Here is an 18,066-nt window from a genome sequence, read left to right as displayed (position 1 = left end):
CTGTTGATATGTCTAAAAATATATAGATTTAAAGTGAACTTTGAATAGTTTTTAGAAATACCTGCCACTGTTTCACTCTCCCCATAACTGTGAATTAACCTACTATTGCTTGGTGAGAGGTGCCATTCATAATACTTTTCCATATGAGATATATTCTCATTATGCAAAGTAGGACACGAGTCAGAAGAATTCTTGCCTGAATTCAGCCACTGTTAACCATGTTTTTTCTTGCAAAACTCATCTTGCAAGAGTTCTGAGTTCCCCAAGACAAATTCACTTTGGCTATAAGTGGATGCAGCGACTCTGAACTCAACAGAATTATATCTTGCATCAGAGGGTAACAATCTGTGATCACTATCAACAAGGGGTGGATTGGAACCAGCACCCTCAAAATGAAAGACTCTCTAGCCCAGGGGTCGGCAACCTCTGGCACGCGGCTCGCCAAGGTAAGCACCCTGGTGGGCCGGGCCAGTTTGTTTACCTGCCGCGTCCGCAGGTTCGGCCGATCACGGCTCCCACTGGCCGCGGTTCGCTGCTCCAGGCCAATGGGGGCGGCGGGAAGCCACGGCCAGCACATCCCTCAGCCTGTGCTGCTTCCCGCAGCCTCCATTGGCCTGGAGCAGCGAACCACAGCCAGTGGGAGCCGCGATCGGCCGAACCTGCGGACGCGGCAGGTAAACAAACTGGCCCGGCCCGCCAGGGTGCTTCCCCTGGCAAGCCGTGTGCCAGAGGTTGCCGACCCCTGCGTCTAGCCCATTACCCAATCCCTTGAACCATCCTTCTTCACTCAAGATTTCTGTGCTACATGAGAAAAATGGATACACTCTGCTCTATTCATGGGAAAGGAAATAGGACAGAACTAGATTTCGCAGTCCAAAGACCCAGATATTGTGACTTGATTGCCCAGAGACCTTGACTAGGACAAGGCAGCTCTATCCAAAGTGCCCTGGGGAAGCTTTCAGCCACCATCTATCTCAACTGCATATGGTCTAGAGCCAGGTACTGCAGCCCTTACTCAGGCAAGACTCCTGCTCATGTCAGCAAAGCCAGCCACAGTGATCAGGAAACATTTATCCTGATTCACACCTTTCATTTCCTATTTCCTCAGTAAATTATAGGAGTGGTCTACTCTGAGCTGGGGTAATGGTGCGGATAAGACCTGTCCTTTGATGCAAGCCTGTTTACTTTCATGAGACTCTCTTTAAAAAACGAAGCCAAACACATAAGGCATGCCACAAATTACCTTTAATAGCTGTTGCCTTTATATTGCTTGTTGCTTTAATTCTCTGAAGTCATGGTCTTGTGAATTTATAGAGACACTGTCCACTGTTAAGTGGACAGCTAATAGTAATACTAATGTTTAAAATAAGTCTCATGAAAAGTTAAATTAAAGCAGATTTTTGGATTTAAACTTTCCCTTAAATATCTTCATCCCAAAACCAGCAACATTGGATTGGTGCAGGAGAACCAGAAACAACCAGAATGGAAGCAAAAGTGAAATTTACTAATCTATTTACATTTTCCAGGCTGAGTGAAGGAATGAAAAAGTAAGATATTTTAAATGTTTTCATATTTAATGTTTGCAGTGTTGTTGTTGCTATGTCAGTCCCAGGATATGAGAGAGACAAGGTGGGGAGGTAATCTCACATATTGGTGGAATTTCTGTTTGTGAAAGTGACAAGCTTTCATGCTCCACAGAAAGTCAAGTCTGGGCCTCCAGCCCACTTATTAGTGAAACAGGTAAAGAATGCATATGTTGTATACACACACTTTTTGCACTTCTGGAGAACCTTTAGTACAAGAATATCAAGGTGATTTACAAGCAACAATGAATTTAGCCTCACAATGCACCTGTGAAGTAGATTTAAGTATTATTCTACCCATTTTATAGATGAGATTGAGTGACTTTCCAAAGTTTACCTCAGACTTCCTGTGCAGAACCAGGAAAAGAATGCAGGTGCCCTAGTTCCCATTCCCAAGCCCTAACCATAAGTCTATCCTTTCTCTCAGGAATTAATTTAACATTTAATCTACAGACAATGTGTCCCTTCAAGCACAGCACTGGAGTATTTCATTTTCCCTGGGTTAAAGTTAGCAGGGAGGGAAAGAAAGTTAAGAGCAAGAGGAGCATACAAAAATAGATACTACAGCACGGCGCCCTTTCAAACAGTCAATTTACCAAACCTGTCATGCAAGTAAATTAAAAACCAGTCTTTTTACAAAACTCAGCCAGACACTTCACCCTATTTACCCTGCCCTTTGGATGCTGAGCGCATTACAAATCTTGTCCAGTTTAACGAAAACCCTGTATACATTCATGGGCAAGTAAGACAGTCTTGTTGACAGAGGCTGAAGCCTTTAAAACTAGTTAAAAGCTGCTCAATATCATGTAAGTAACAAATAGAATGAATTTATAAAAAAATTCTCCAACTCTGGGTGCTGGGGTGCACGCCGTAAACCCTCATGGAATACAATAGGGACCATCACTATAAGAAGAATGCTTGAGATTCCTGAGAGTCCAACAACCCCTTATCTCTAAGGTTATCCAGAAAAGAAGACGGAAATACCCGGGCCACGTGTAAAAGATGAACCCAGAGCGACAGTCATGGCAGAAGGTCACCGGGCAGCTGAAGGAACACACATAATGGACTGGTTTCAGAGTAGCAGCCGTGTTAGTCTGTATCCGCAAAAAGAACAGGAGTACTTGTGGCACCTTAGAGACTAACAAATTTATTAGAGCATAAGCTTTCGTGGGCTACAGCCCACTTCTTCGGATGCAGTGGGCTGTAGCCCACGAAAGCTTATGCTCTAATAAATTTGTTAGTCTCTAAGGTGCCACAAGTACTCCTGTTCTTTTTACATAATGGACTGACAGACAGAACCCCTTCACACAACAGGACTTAAAGAGGGGAAACTTATGGGACTTAACACAGAGGCCATGCAAAGTGCACCCTGGGAGAGGCAGGGACGAGGAGCCTTGCCCGGAGGATTCAGATTCAGGATCCACGTAGCTATGAAGAACAGGTTCTAGGAGCCACCGAACGAGCCAGTTTTATAACACAACGCCTTTCCACAGATCACCGGGTTAGCTCCGGCCTCAATGACCCGATCCTGCCATTGCCAACCCTCCCCCGCCCCCACAGTCTTTCCTACTTTCTATGGGGGGGGGGCAGGATCGGGCCCTAACTCCTGGCCCCAGAGGGGTAGCTCGCTCCTGTGCCCCCCGCGGTCCCTGGGAAAGGCCAGTAAGGGTGCGAGGGAATCAGCTTGCCCCGGCACACACGGACCCAGCGCCCCCCTTCTCACCCCTGGCGGCCGCTGTCCCTCAGAGCTACGAGAGACGGGCCCCCCGCGCGGGGCTGGCCCCGGAGCCCGGCTCCCCGGGCCGGCTGCAGCGCGGATGGGCGCCTCGTCTCCCCCGGCGCTGGAAGCGGGCGCTCAGGCAGCGCCGCAGCGGGCTTCCCCCGCCCCGGCCGCCCTGCAGGGAGAGCGGCGCCGAGCTCACCTGTCTCAGCCACGCGCGCAGATGAGAGCCCCTGTTGCGCGCTGGGCGCCGGGCACCATGGGCGGGCGAGCGGGAGGCTCGGGGCAGGAGTAGCCGGCGCAAGCTCCGCTGCGCGCGGTCCTTGCTCTGCCTGCGGTGTCGGTGCCTGAGTCCCGCGAAGCCTTCAGGGTCCTGCCCGCTCCCCGGCCGGCAGCTGCTTTTAACCCGCCCCATGCCCGCCTCCTCCCCTGAGCGCCTCAGCCCAGGGCCGGGGGCGGGCGGAGAGGACAGTCCCGATCCCCAGAGCGAGCCCGGCTGAGGCGCTGCCCCCGCCCCCATCTCCTCCGTCTGGCCTGGCTCCAGCCGTTCCCGCAGCACCGCTCCCAGCCCAGGCACCCGCGGGAAACCTACGGTCAATGGGCCCCCGCATGGGAGCCGGGCATCTCCCCCGTCCCCAAGGGGGCTGCGTGTCAGGAGACGAAGGGCCACATCTGCCCCCCTACTGCCTCCTCCCCCCACTCGCCATAGCCAGGTCAAATCTGCAGGCCCTGCTGGCCACCCCAGCGGATTTGCAGTGAAGACACAGCTCTACTCAACAAGCAGCCCGGGGCCTCTGGCCCATTGGTTTCAGTGTAATGGGGGCTGAGCGACGGGGGGAGGAGCAGGATGGGGGGCTAAAGTCAGGGGAACTTCCCCTCCCTGGCTAGGAGTCGGGTTATTTTTCAAGTTAATTCTATCACTCCCCATTTGGCAGGTTTGATATCACCACTCCCCACAGAGAGCAAAACCTTGAAAATGCTGCAGCCCTTTCTGCGAGTTGCCTCTCCAAGTTCAAACTCCCTGCATCAGGAAAAGAGCGGATTAGCCATTTGCTCCTTTCACCATAGATTAAGCAATGACTGCTGCACCTCACTGGGCTCCCTTCCTGCCAGGACAGTGTCTAGCATTGCAGCCTGGATTAAGACAACCTTCTGCCAGACTATTCAAGGATAGGAAGATTGAACTGGGGATGCTCAAAACTCAAAGTACAGAAGGCAGGAAGTGCAGGTAGATGGCCCAGTCCTCAAGTCCTTACTAGAGTCAATGAGAGTTTTAACTGAGTGCTAAACTCTCCTCTCAGGATGGAACACCAATCAAAATTTCTCCTCTACTTTCTTCATTGGGGGTGCCTTGGTATAACAGGAAAATCTGGCGTGGGCTAAGGAATTCTGGTTTGGACTATCAAATCTCCCAAAGTGGATTTGCTACTGAAATTTATTTTTCTTTTATCTTAAATTACAAGGATTGAATTCCTCTTCCTCCAAATCTAAATATTGAAATTGGCAATTTTCTCAGCAAAAGGGATCCAGTCTTTCTCCCAATGAAGCCAATAGGGATTTTGCCACTGGCAAATGGAGAAGGCTCAGTCCTTGGTTTGCGAGGTTTTAGTCTGTTTTGGATGGGAAATGTATTGGGATTTTGAGGTTTACTGTGAAAGAAACTGAGATGTTATAGAAATAAATTGAGAAATTACATTTTTCATCCAGTGCAGAAACATCAGAGCAAGACTATGGCTAACCCAGTTTTCAGTTCCCATCAAATTGCTGATGAAACACTTTATTTTTCATATCTATCGGAAACAAAATTCCCTGTCTTTTTACTTTGTACCTTGCACTTTTAGTTCTCAGTCAGACACATACGCTTCATGCAGTGGTTTCAAACCCTTTCCCCTTCCAAACAAAATGCACAATTGGATCTGTGCTGTGGCTAGCACAGTTCCCCCCAGCTTTAGATGAAGGATGTGTTCGTACTTGCCAGGAATACCAGCATAAGGGCCCAGATGATAACACCATCTAGCTAAATTCCTCTGCCCTTCATTTACAAGAATAACAAATAATCCAAGATAAATGTTCTACAGCAGCTAATAGAAGATAGCCAATATCAATCCATCAAGGAAAAAGAGGTGGGAATGCCTAGAATGAGCAATTTAATCATATACTAGGATAATTCTAAATTGTTATCAGTTGATGTCAATAGAGATTTTGCCATTCACTCCAGTGGGGTCAGGATCATGCCCACAGTTTTGTGACAGCAAACTGAACTAGACAAGAAGTAAATACCTGGGGCCTGATCCTTCTCCTAAATTCATTGAGAGTTCTATGTGCGTGGAGTGCCTGCATGATCAGTCCCATACAATTCAAGCATATGTCACAAAAAGATGTATTTTCCTAACAGCTATGAACTTCTGATGCTGTAGCAACATGTCCTTGCTTTGGAAGAGAGGAACCCATTTCCTAATGTAATAAAGGTTTAAAATGAAATCTGGAGCTTTCTTTATTTGCAGTATGGGTCATTGTGCAAATCACACCGTAGTCTCATTAACAGATCATAGCAATTTACACTAGTTCACTAATTCCACCCCCTCCATCAGCCCTTTTCATTCAAAGGTCAACAATACTGTGAACAATGGACACTTTTACTTTTAGCTGAATTGGAGGATCTTGAGAAAGCAGGGCTGTTTAGGCTATGGGTAGGGCCCTACCAAATTCACAACCATGAAAAATGTGTCATGGGACTGTGAAATTTGGTCTGTCTGGTGAAATCTGGTCTCCCCCATGAAATCTGGCTATTGTAGGGGGGTTGCAGTATTGCCACCCTTACTTCTGCACTACTTTCAGAGCTGGACAGCCAGAGAGCGGCAGCTGCTGCTAGTCCCTGGCTCCAGCTGCTAGTCTCATCTGGGCTGGGGAGGGACAGGACTTCCTCTTCCCCTGCGTGGGCCACTCCCGGGGCCGGGTCAGACCCACCTCCGGGAACCTACCCCCCACACACACACACACACAAAAGCTTTGCAACTACCCCATTTCCCCCTTATGGGTCAGGACTCCCACGGTTACAAACAGTGAAATTTCAAATTTAAATATCTGAAACTGTGAAATTTAAGATTTTTAAAATCCTACGACTGTCAAATTTACCAAAATGGACTGTGAAGTTGGTAGGGCTCTAGCTATGGGCAAGTCTATACTTCAAAATTAAGTCTACCTAAGTTACGTTGACATACAGTCATGGTAGTAATTGAATCAGTTTTACATGTCCACATTATGTTCCTTGTGTTGGTGGTGCACGTCCTCACCAGGTGCACTTGCACTGATTTAACTGCCCATGTGGGGCATTGTGGGACGGTTTCTAAAAGGCAGCAACAGTTGATGTAAGTAGGGTGACCAGATAGCAAGTTTGAAAAATTGGGACGGGGCTGATGGGTAATAGGTGCCTATATAAGACAAAGCCCCAAATACTGTGACTGTCCCTATAAAGTCAGGACATCAGGTCACCCTAGATGTAAGCAATGCAGTGTCTACACTGACACTGCATCGACCTAACTACATCAACTTAAGCGCTATGCCTCTCACGGAGGTGGAGTTATGTAAGGCGGTGTAATGAGTGAGTTACATTGGTGGGAGCTAGATTTTAGTGTAGATGCTTACGGAGTTAGGTCAATGTAAGAAGCCTACGTCGACCTAACTCTGTAGTATAGACCAGGGCTAAGGCCTAGTCTACACTATGAGTTTAATTCGAATTTAGCAGCGTTAAATCGAATTAACCCTGCACCCGTCCACACAACGAAGCCATTTATTTTGAAATAAAGGGCTCTGAAAATCGATTTCTGTACTCCTCCCCGACGAGCGGAGTAGCGCTGAAATCAATATTGTCATTTCGAATTAGGGTTAGTGTGGCCGCAATTCGATGGTATTGGCCTCCGGGAGCTATCCCACAGTGCACCATTGTGACCGCTCTGGACAGCAATCTGAACTCGGATGCACTGGCCAGGTAGACAGGAAAAGCCCCGTGAACATTTGAATTTCATTTCCTGTTTGTCCAGCACAGGAGAGCACAGGTGACCACAGAGAGCTCATCAGCACAGGTAACCATGCAGGCCGATAATCGAAAAAGAGCACCAGCATGGACCGTACGGGAGGTACTGGATCTGATCGCTATATGGGGAGAGGATTCAGTGCTAGCAGAACTTCGTTCAAAAAGACAAAATGCCAAAACTTTTGAAAAAATCTCCAAGGGCATGATGGAGAGAGGCCACAATAGGGACTCAGAGCAGTGCCGCGTGAAAGTCAAGGAGCTCAGACAAGCCTATCAGAAAACAAAGGAGGCAAACGGTCGCTCCGGGTCAGAGCCGCGGACATGCTGCTTCTACGCTGAGCTGCATGCAATTCTGGGGGGGACGCCACCACTACTCCACCTCTGACCATGGATTCCGAGGCGGGGGTAATCTCATCAGCCACACCTGAGGATTCTGCGGACGGGGAAGAGGAGGAGGAGGAAGAGGAGGAGCTTGCGGAGAGCACACAGCACTCCGTTCTCCCCAACAGCCAGGATCTTTTTCTCAGCCTGACTGAAGTACACTCCCAAGCCAGTACCCAAGACCATGACCCCATGGAAGGGACCTCAGGTGAGTTTACCTTTTAAAATATAAAACATGGTTTAAAAGCAAGCGTTTTTTAATGATTAATTTGCCGTGAGGACTTGGGATGCATTCGCGGCCAGTACAGCTACTGGAAAAGTCTGTTAACGTGTCTGGGGATGGAGCGGAAATCCTCCAGGGACATCTCCATGAAGCTCTCCTGGAGGTACTCCAAAAGCCTTTGCAGAAGGTTTCTGGGCAGTGCAGCCTTATTCCGTCCTCCATGGTAGGACACTTGACCACGCCATGCTAGTAGCAAGTAATCTGGTATCATTGCATGACAAAGCCTGGCAGCGTATGGTCCCGGTGTTTGCTGGCATTCAAGCAACATCCGTTCTTTATCTCACTGTGTAATCCTCAGGAGAGTGATATCACTCATGGTAACCTGGTTGAAATACGGGAATTTAATTAAGGGGACAGAGGTGGCCCTTCCTACCGGTCTGTTTGCCTGTGGCTGAAAAGAAATCCTTCCCTGTAGTAAGCCAAGCGCGGGGGGGGGGGGGGGGGGGGGGGGGGGAGGGGAGGATTGGCGCTAAGCTTTTCACGTGTGGCTAGCAGGGATCTTCCCTGATACCAGCCACACAGTGGGGGGAGGGATAAAGCGATCATCCCAGAGAATTGGATGGTGGGGGGGGGGTTAGTTTGTTTTCTGCTGCTGAAGGTTAACAGGAAAACCACAGCATTCAACAGGCTTTGCTTGGTATGTGGGAAAGGAGGACGCAGAAGCCGAAAGACAATGGCTTACCATGGCCACATGCAAGCCGAATTCTGTTGCCCGGACCTGCGTCTGTGATCTCTAGCAGCAAAGCCACAGGCACTCAATATTAAGAGGCAAAATGCGACCTTGCACAGAAATCACATGTGCTATGTAATGTGAATAGTGTTGTTCACCGTGAAAGAGTATAAGCATTGTTCTGTAAAATGTATCTTTTAAAAAAATTCTCTCCTTTTTTCCCTCCCTCCAGCAGCTGAAAATTTTTCAAGCCTCCCTCCTCCGTCCAGAAGGCTATCTCAGATAAGGCGTCGGAAAAAGAGGACGCGAGACGAGATGTTCGCGGAAATCATGGAATCCACCCACAATGAAAGAGCTCATCTGAATGAGTGGAAGGACACGGTTTCAAAGTATAAGAAAGATGCCAGTGAACGTGAGGACAGGAGGGACCAACATGAGGACATGAGGGACCAACGTGAGGACATGAGGGACCAACGTGAGGAGAGGAGAGACGCTCGAGATGAGAGGTGGCGGCAGGAAGATCAGAGGAGGCAGGATACAATGCTGGGGCTGCTGCGTGAGCAAACAGACATGCTCCGGCATCTGGTGGAGCTTCAGGAACAGCAGCAGGATCACAGACTGGCGCTACAGCCCCTGTATAACCTCCCCCCCTCCCCATGTTCCATAGCTTCCTCACCCAGATGTGTAAGAACGTGGGGGGGGGGGGAGGCTCCGTGCACCCTCCCATTCCACCCCAGTGGACAGCCCAAGCAAAAGGCTGTCATTATTTTAACCTTTTTTTAGTGGCCTTTTCCTTCCCTCCAATCCTCCTCCCAAACCCCACCCGGGCTACCTTGTCAGTTCTCTCCCTCTTTTTATAATCAATTAATAAAGAATACACGATTTTTAAACGATAGTGACTTTATTTCCTTTGAAAGCAAGCTGTGATCGAAGGGGGATGGTGGGTTGCCTACAGAGAATGAGTCAATAAAGGGGGCGGGTTTTCATCAAGGAGAAACAAACAGAACTTTCACACGGTAGCCTGGCCAGTCATGAAACTGGTTTTCAAAGCTTCTCTGATGCACCGCACTTCCTGGTGTGCTCTTCTAATCGCCCTGGTGTCTGGCTGCGCGTAATCAGCAGCCAGGCGATTTGCCTCAGCCTCCCACCCTGCCATAAACGTCTCCCCCTTACTCTCACAGAGATTGTGGAGCACACAGCAAGCAGCAATAACAATGGGGATATTGGTTTGGCTGAGGTCTGAGCGAGTCAGTAAAGTGCGCCAATGACCTTTTAAACGGCCAAATGCACATTCCACCACCATTCTGCACTTGCTCAGCCTGTAGTTGAACAGCTCCTGACTCCTGTCCAGGCTGCCTGTGTATGGCTTCATGAGCCATGGCATTAAGGGGTAGGCTGGGTCCCCAAGGATAACTATAGGCATTTCAACATCCCCAACGGTTATTTTCTAGTCCAGGAAGTAAGTCCCTTGCTGCAGCCGTTTAAACAGAGTAGTGTTCCTGAAGACGCGAGCGTCATGAACCCTTCCCGGCCAGCCCACGTTGATGTGGCTGAAACGTTCTCTGTGATCCACCAGTGCTTGCAGCACCATTGAAAAGTAACCCTTGCGGTTTATGTACTGGGTACCCTGGTGCTCCGGTGTCAAGATAGGGATATGGGTTCCATCTATCGCCCCACCACAGTTAGGGAATCCCATTGCAGCAAAGCCATCCACTATGGCGTGCACATTTCCCAGAGTCACTACCTTTCGTAGCAGCAGCTCAATGATTGCTTTGGCTACTTGCATGACAGCAGCCCCCACAGTAGATTTGCCCACTCCAAATTGATTCCCGACTGACTGGTAGCTGTCTGGCGTTGCAAGCTTCCACAGGGCTATCGCCACTCGCTTCTCAACTGTGAGGGCTGCTCTAATCCTGGTATTCTGGCGCTTCAGGGCAGGGGAAAGCAAGTCACAAAGTTCCATGAAAGTGCCCTTACGCATGCGAAAGTTTCGCAGCCACTGGGAATCGTCCCACACCTGCAACACTATGCGGTCCCACCAGTCTATGCTTGTTTCCCGGGCCCAAAATCGGCATTCCAGGGATAGAACCTGCCCCATCAACAACATGATCTCCAAAGCGCCGGGACCCGCGGTTTGAGAGAATTCTGTGTCCATGTCCATGTCCTCATCACTCTCGTCACCGCGCTGCCGTCGCCGCCTCCTCCTTGCCTCGTTTTTCTGGTCCTGGTTCAGCATAAACTGCACGATAATGCGCGAGGTGTTTACAATGTTCATGACTGCTGTCTTGAGCTGAGCGGGTTCCATGCTTGCCGTGGTATGGCGTCTGCTGTGTTCACCCAGGAAAAAAGGCGCGAAACGGTTGTCTGCCGTTGCTTTCATGGAGGGAGGGGTGAGGCTGTACCCAGAACCACCTGCGACAATGTTTTTTGCCCCATCAGGCACTGGTATCTCAACCCAGAATTCCAATGGGCGGGGGAGACTGCGGGAACTATGGGATAGCTATGGGATAACTACCCACAGTGCAACGCTCCAGAAATCGACGCTAGCCCCGGTACATGGACGCACACCGCCGAATTAATGTGCTTAGTGTGGCCGCATACATTCGACTTTATACAATCTGTTTCCAAAATTCGAATTCTGTAAATTCGGATTAATCCCGTAGTGTAGACATACCCTAAGTCTTCACCACAAAAAAGTGATAGCTGTTCCTTGTTGAGACAACATATTGTTGTTTTCACTGCAAGGTAGGCTAGATGAAGTCAAACACGGGTGGGGATATAGAGCTGATCTCACCTACCTACCTTGTAGTAAAAATGACAGTGCCTTGTCTTCACTAGAATTTTACAGCTACTTAGCTTTAATTATCTCACAGTAAAAACATCTTTTTTGGCAGTGAAGACAAAGCCTTTAGTCATATTCTAGGCTCAAAAAGTGACCAAGTGTTGGAGGTGCATCTGTGAAGCACTATGCATAGGGTGGGTGCAGGGCTGTAATTCTCCACTGCCTAGCACTTTTTGTCATCATTTACGTATGTCTACAAACTGCCTAGTGGGTGTAAAATGCTACCATTCTAATTTGGTAGCATCCTACACCTATTTTGCAGTTATATAAATGATTATTCAGGGTGCATATTGCCCAGACCTGAGGACGAGCTCTGTGTAAGCTAGACAGCTTGTCTCTCTCACCAACAGAAGCACCTACAGAAGTTGATCCAATAAAAGCTATTACCTCACCCATCTTGTCTCTGTAATATGCAGAGTGCATGACAGTTAAGAACTAGACCAAAGGAGGGCTGTGTAGTCAAGTCAGAAAAGCTAACTCTAGCAAGTAGAAAGTTAACATAGAATTGCTGTGGAGATAGGTCTCAAATGCATACTTTTCTCTGAGAGACAAGGTGGGTGAGGGGATATCTTTTGACATGGCTAAAACTACACTTTCCTCTGACACATTTTATTAGGGGCACGCAAGGCTTTCATGTGGAGTTAATGCTATAAGCTAACTGTTGAGTACAACACTATTAATATTGTCTGTTACATTGGTGAGTTATTTTTCTATATAACTGTTTAATTTTAATTAGCAGCAGAAGGTCATTTCTGCATAAGTATAATCTGATGGACTAGCTGGAAGGGTCTGGCATACAATGCTCACTGGGCTCTTCACACACACTCAGCAAAACACATCAAAGTATTAGGCCCAAAATTACACCCAAAGAGTCACTTCCTTTTCAGTATAATTACTTCAATGACAACATGCAGTATCATAAAGATCTCCTACATAATGCACTATTAAAAGTCACCTGTTTATTACCCATTGCAGCTCAGACATCCTTATTCAAGCATCTATATTAATATGAGGAGTGCCCAATTTTTCTCAGCTGAAGTAACCTCCCAGGCAATATGCCTGGAGGATTAGGATTGCACCTAATTTGAATAAAATAGAGCAGATTCCAGTCACTCTTATCTTAGACATGGGATTGTTCCCTCAGTGCTCCACCTACGACTGTGGTCAAATTGTAGAATTCCACAGTCTACACAAACACTATGTCTACACTAGGAAAAAAGGTGTATTTTTGACACCTGTTAGCTAACATGTTACAGTCCTAGTGCAGACAGGGCAATTGTAGGTAAATTCAGAAGAAGCTTAAAGTTTATTTTGACCAGCTAACATGTTAAAATTACACCTTGCCCTGTCTACACTAGGATTGTAACATGTTAGTTAACACATGTTAAAATATACCTTTTGTCCTAATGTAAATATGGCTATAAAGAGGTATAAGATATTCTCCTTTGGTTCATGCTGGGAAAAATAGGTCTCTAGGACTTGTCTGTATGGGAGAGTTGCACGTGTTTAATTAAACCAGTTTAAATTCATACATTAGGTTAAACTGATGCTCCTTTCCCATAGAGACAAGGCCTCAATCTTCTTCTTACTAACCAGTCTGTGTATAGGAGTAAGAGATTATCTGGAGAGGAAAGATGGGGAGTGCGACCACTCAGCCATGTGGAGGAGAGAATAAGGCCTGCTCTACACACAGCTTTGATATGTTGAATGGGGTCTAATTAATATTTTATTTACCAAAAGTTATATTGGTGCAACCCATAGTGTGGACATAGTTATACTGCTACAAAGGTGATTTATACTTAGTCTTGGATGGATTAGATTTTTATCAGTAAAAGTCAGTCAGTGTCAACTTCACTGTATACACACAAACTTGTGAAAAAATATTTCCATCAATAATAACTGAAGTTTACAGATAGGCAAAGTAAGAAAAATTCTTCTTGAAAACTTAGTTGAGTTTGATTTCAGGATATTTACGTTGTATCTTCTGACATGTGATATTCACAATTGGCATTTTAATGGTTATAAAGCTTTATCTTTTTGAATTTCAATATCTACCACAATAAAAAAAATTAGTCTATAACACCCCCCTAACCTTCTACCATAATTTCCCAGAACTGTGAAAATTTAAAATAGATAAAAATTGAAAAAAAAGCTTAATAAACAGTATTATCTGTCAAAATTATAAAAAAATTAAAATTGAATTTATACTGTATTTATTATTCTCCTTCCCTTATACTGCTATGACTCTATCCACATTAGGGGGTTGTACTGCATTAACTCTACTGGTATATTTAAAGCGATACAACTTTTAAGCACAAAGTAGAGGAAAGAGGATTAGTAGACATGAGGGAAAGGGAATTTGTTGAAGGGAGGACTATGTTGAGAGGACAGGCACCCTCAAGAATAATCTCAGCTGGGCCCTCTGGGATAATGAGAAAATTCATTCTGAACTATGGTCATGACCAACATAGCCAAAGACATTTTTTACACAAGAGTGACACCTAAACATTCACTTCCTTCTCAATATAGTCACCTAGTAAGAGCTTGTAGTATTATAAACATTCCTTGTGTGTAATGCACAATTAAAAATCACTTGTTCGTTAATTACTGAGATTCACCTACTGTAACAGGTAGCTCTTAGTAACAAGTGATGAGAATGTGTAAACCGTTCTAAGATGTGGACGGGGTTAGGATTGCAATACTGTATCTCTCTGCAGATTTGAGAAGAGGTAGTCAGAAAACAGAAACCTGCAGACCCAAGTTGCTTTTTATCTACAGTCACCGGGTTACTCCTGATACTTACAGACACCAGGCAATTAAAAAACAATTTTAGTTGGCATCTAAGTAACTTGCTGTTTAATTAGCAAGATGTACAGGTTTTTCAGTGATTTGTCTTTGTGATAACTACTATAATCTGATGTTGCTAGTTCTTGGAATGACCATCTCACTACCAGCTCAGTCTGCTCCAGGTGTTTACTTCTTTTCTCCCACAACCTGACAATTAACCCTCTCCCCATAAACAGTAAACCATGCTCCCCACATGTTGAACACTGGCCAGGTAAACATAAAAGTAGGTTTCAGAGTAGCAGCCGTGTTAGTCTGTATCCGCAAAAAGAACAGGAATATTTGTGGCACCTTAGAGACTAACAAATTTATTTGAGCATAAGCTTTCGTGGGCTACATCTGATGAAGTGGGCTGTAGCCCACGAAAGATTATGCTCAAATAAATTTGTTAGTCTCTAAGGTGCCACAAGTACTCCTGTTCTTTTTATAGAAGTAGGTTGTCCTTCTACATTAGGTGGTGCTGTGGTGTTCTCTCCTTAATGCTGTGGCTGTAGAATTGAAGTTGGTTCTAATTTAAACTTACATACCAGAAAATGAACGTATATTGCTTAAAATAGTCCAAATTTACACTGCTTTCTTTAAGGATCTTATATTCATTGGTAAAGATAATTCCTACTTCTTTTGCCTTGTCTACCTAACTATTATGACTATTTCTTTCTTATCTGTATTACTGATTTCTGTAGTATACCCTACTCGGTTGTCTATTTTGATTTTGCTGTGTTTTACACCTTTCTATCCTGATGTTCCTGGCTTCTGCTACCTTCTATTGTTTTTCATTCAAGATACCTCATATCTCTTCTTGTCATTAATCCCATCTTAATATTACTTTGAACCAAATTCTGCCACCCTTACGCATGTTAAGAAGTACCTTACTTGTCAAATACTTCCACTGACTTCAGATGGGACTACTCACTGTGAAATTTCCTACTCAATGGGATTAAGGGTGGCAGAATCTGGCCATGTGTGGGAAGTGCAAGAAACTAATTTCTTACTTTCCCTTGGTTGATTGATTTTCTGCTAGCTTCTTTCACTGGTGTCTCTAGTCTTGCTTCCACATTGATTTTAAATACTCAAATCTGGGGACTGCACAATCTATCTGTCCTTCTTATACCATGCCTGTCACCATGCTGTCTGAGCCTCTCAGTCTCTTAGGCCACTTACTATGACTGATAGCTCTGGATACCAATTGTCAGCCTGCTCTGAAGGGTAGGACTTCTTCCCAACTGCAACTCCACCCTCAGATAGGCTGGTGACCTTATGATGCTGTTTACCAGTTTGGAAGGCTGATGGCCCCTTCCGAAACTAGTGAGGGAGGAGGATTTATTATAAATGATTTCTTCAGACGTACTGCCAGTCTGGAACACCCTTCTCCTTTCCATGAGGAAATGAGGAGCAGCTGGAGCTGTCATCACTAATACAAGGTTGTCTCTGTGATATTTTGAATGAAGCAGCCAGCTGTAGCATTCATTCCTTTACTCTGTGGCAGCAAGCCAGTCTTCAAATGTACCCATGGAGGCTCCAAGCTACTGTAATTGGTTAATTGTTCCCCACTTTGATTTAACTGAGACATTGTTACCTGATTTAACTGACGGATTGCTGCCTCCCTGGACTGACTCGACTGACTGTCACTTTAATTCACTGTTCCCCTCCAAATTTGTTGCTAATCACTGCCCCACCATGTTTCTAACATTCCTATCTTGGTGCCTTTCCTCTATCATCCTGCTCCCTTCCCTTATCTCTCTCTATTCCACCAATATTCTCTGCTCTCTTTGTGGTGCTCTGCTTTGCCGCAACAGCTCTCTCCCCACCCCATCCTCCAAGTACTCAGCACATCTCTACCTCTGTCTCATACTTGCCTAGTTCCAATCCTCCCTCTTCCTATAGCTCTCTCCATTTTCTACCATGGCCCACAGTAACGGGTCACATCAGCTTCCTTCCCTTCTCCTGTGCACTCTAGAACTCCCTCTCCAGCTTCAGCAAGCTGTCTTACAGTTCACTCCCCCCATATCGAAACCTAGCTCTCCTCTCTGCTTTGGTGGCTGCCCTCTGCTAGTGGTATCCCCTCCTCTCTCACATTGCAGCAGCACCAGCCTGGTGCTTTCCTGTCCCTCCTGCTTCCAACGCTTCTCTGCAGCCACTCTTTTGCCTCCTTCAAAGCACACTCCACCCAGCTTTTCTCTCCCCTTTCCCACTGTATAGCTGTTAGCTACTATTCTCCAGGCTCCTCTTCTGATTTCAGCTCCTGGCTCCTCTTTCTTCCTTTCCTTCGTGTGCTCCACTCATTCTTTGGGATTTCAACTCCCATGTTAAAGATCCCTCCAACTCTGCTGCCTGGCAATTTTTCTCCCTAACTTACCCATTCAACCTACAGCTCTGAAACAGCTCCCCATCCAAGTCCATGCTTGGGCTTCTGACCTTTAGTTCACACCCCAAAATGCTCTCTGGACGACCCTTCCCGCACTGAATTTCCACTCTTTGGCCATTCCTTATCTCCCTCTGTGTTACATACTCTCCTCTTCCACTTTCCTCCCACCCCATCTCATCTCCTACTTTTGTGATCTCCAAGACACAACATCTCTGATCATCCTGATTCTCTCCACCTCCTACCTTTCTCACTACTCTCCCTCTTCTCTGCTGAGTCCATGGCCTCTGATTACAGCTCAACCCTCTTTCTCTTCTCCACTTGAACTCCTTTTCTTCTCCACTCTCTTAAGCCATATCTAAACTGTAAATAAATGTATGTTGTTACAATAAGATACGTAACATGTTGTAAAGTCTGTCCTCTATGTAGCTGGTCAAGATGAATTCTAGGCTCCGTTCTATGGCTCACCTCAACCAGCTGCATCAAGATAAAAACAAACATCTTGCCCTGTCTACACTATTATTCTACAATGTGCTAGCAATCACTAGCTATGTCTGTGTAAAACCAGATCATTTCTCCTAGTGTGGACATGTCCATTTTATAGTCCTATTGTTCCAACAATCCTGGTTCACACTTTATAGCCTCCTCTTGCTCCATGTTGCTGAGCAACTCTGGAGAAAGTCCAAGAGGCATTGGGACTTCTTGTAGTGCAAGTCTATGCTTACACAGAACCCTATATTGCTCAGAAGGTAGGCTGGTGACTGTCTTCTGTGACCCCTGGAGCGCTTTTAGAGTGTGTGGCTTCATTCCCGATTGCCTCTCCTTCATCTTTGATTCTCTTTAAGCCACTTCCCCCAGTGGTAGCTCTTTCTGCCCAGGATCTTAATTTTTTTCAAATTGAAAATTGACTAGCTGCCCTGTGCTTTCATCTCCCCCTTCCTCTCATTCATTCCTTCATCTATTCTATTCCACCAGCTTCTGATTTGGAAGAACTCCTCCACCTGCTACACAGCCCCAACTCCTCATCTTCCCCTCATCTGCCTCCGACATCTTCACCCACTCCCTTTCATCTGGCTCCTTCCCCACAGTCTTCAAACATACCATTGTCTCCCATCCTCATTAGCTAATGACAATACATGGTCCTTGTCCCTTTTATAATATCCCTTTTTGTATGCATAAACAGTTATCTTCCCTCCCTGCTGTCTTAATTTCCCTTACACTGAGCATGCCCTGTCTTAGTCTTTCCTAAATCAGGATTTCCTAAATCTTTTCAATGCGGGACTTGTGCTCCTAAGTCACTTAGGCACTTTTGAAACTCCCACGCATAGGCCTCATTTTTGCCAAACCT

This window comes from Emys orbicularis, chromosome 1 (assembly GCF_028017835.1).
Source record: "Emys orbicularis isolate rEmyOrb1 chromosome 1, rEmyOrb1.hap1, whole genome shotgun sequence".
Lineage (NCBI taxonomy): Eukaryota > Metazoa > Chordata > Testudines > Emydidae > Emys > Emys orbicularis.
This window is presented reverse-complemented; position numbering follows the sequence as displayed.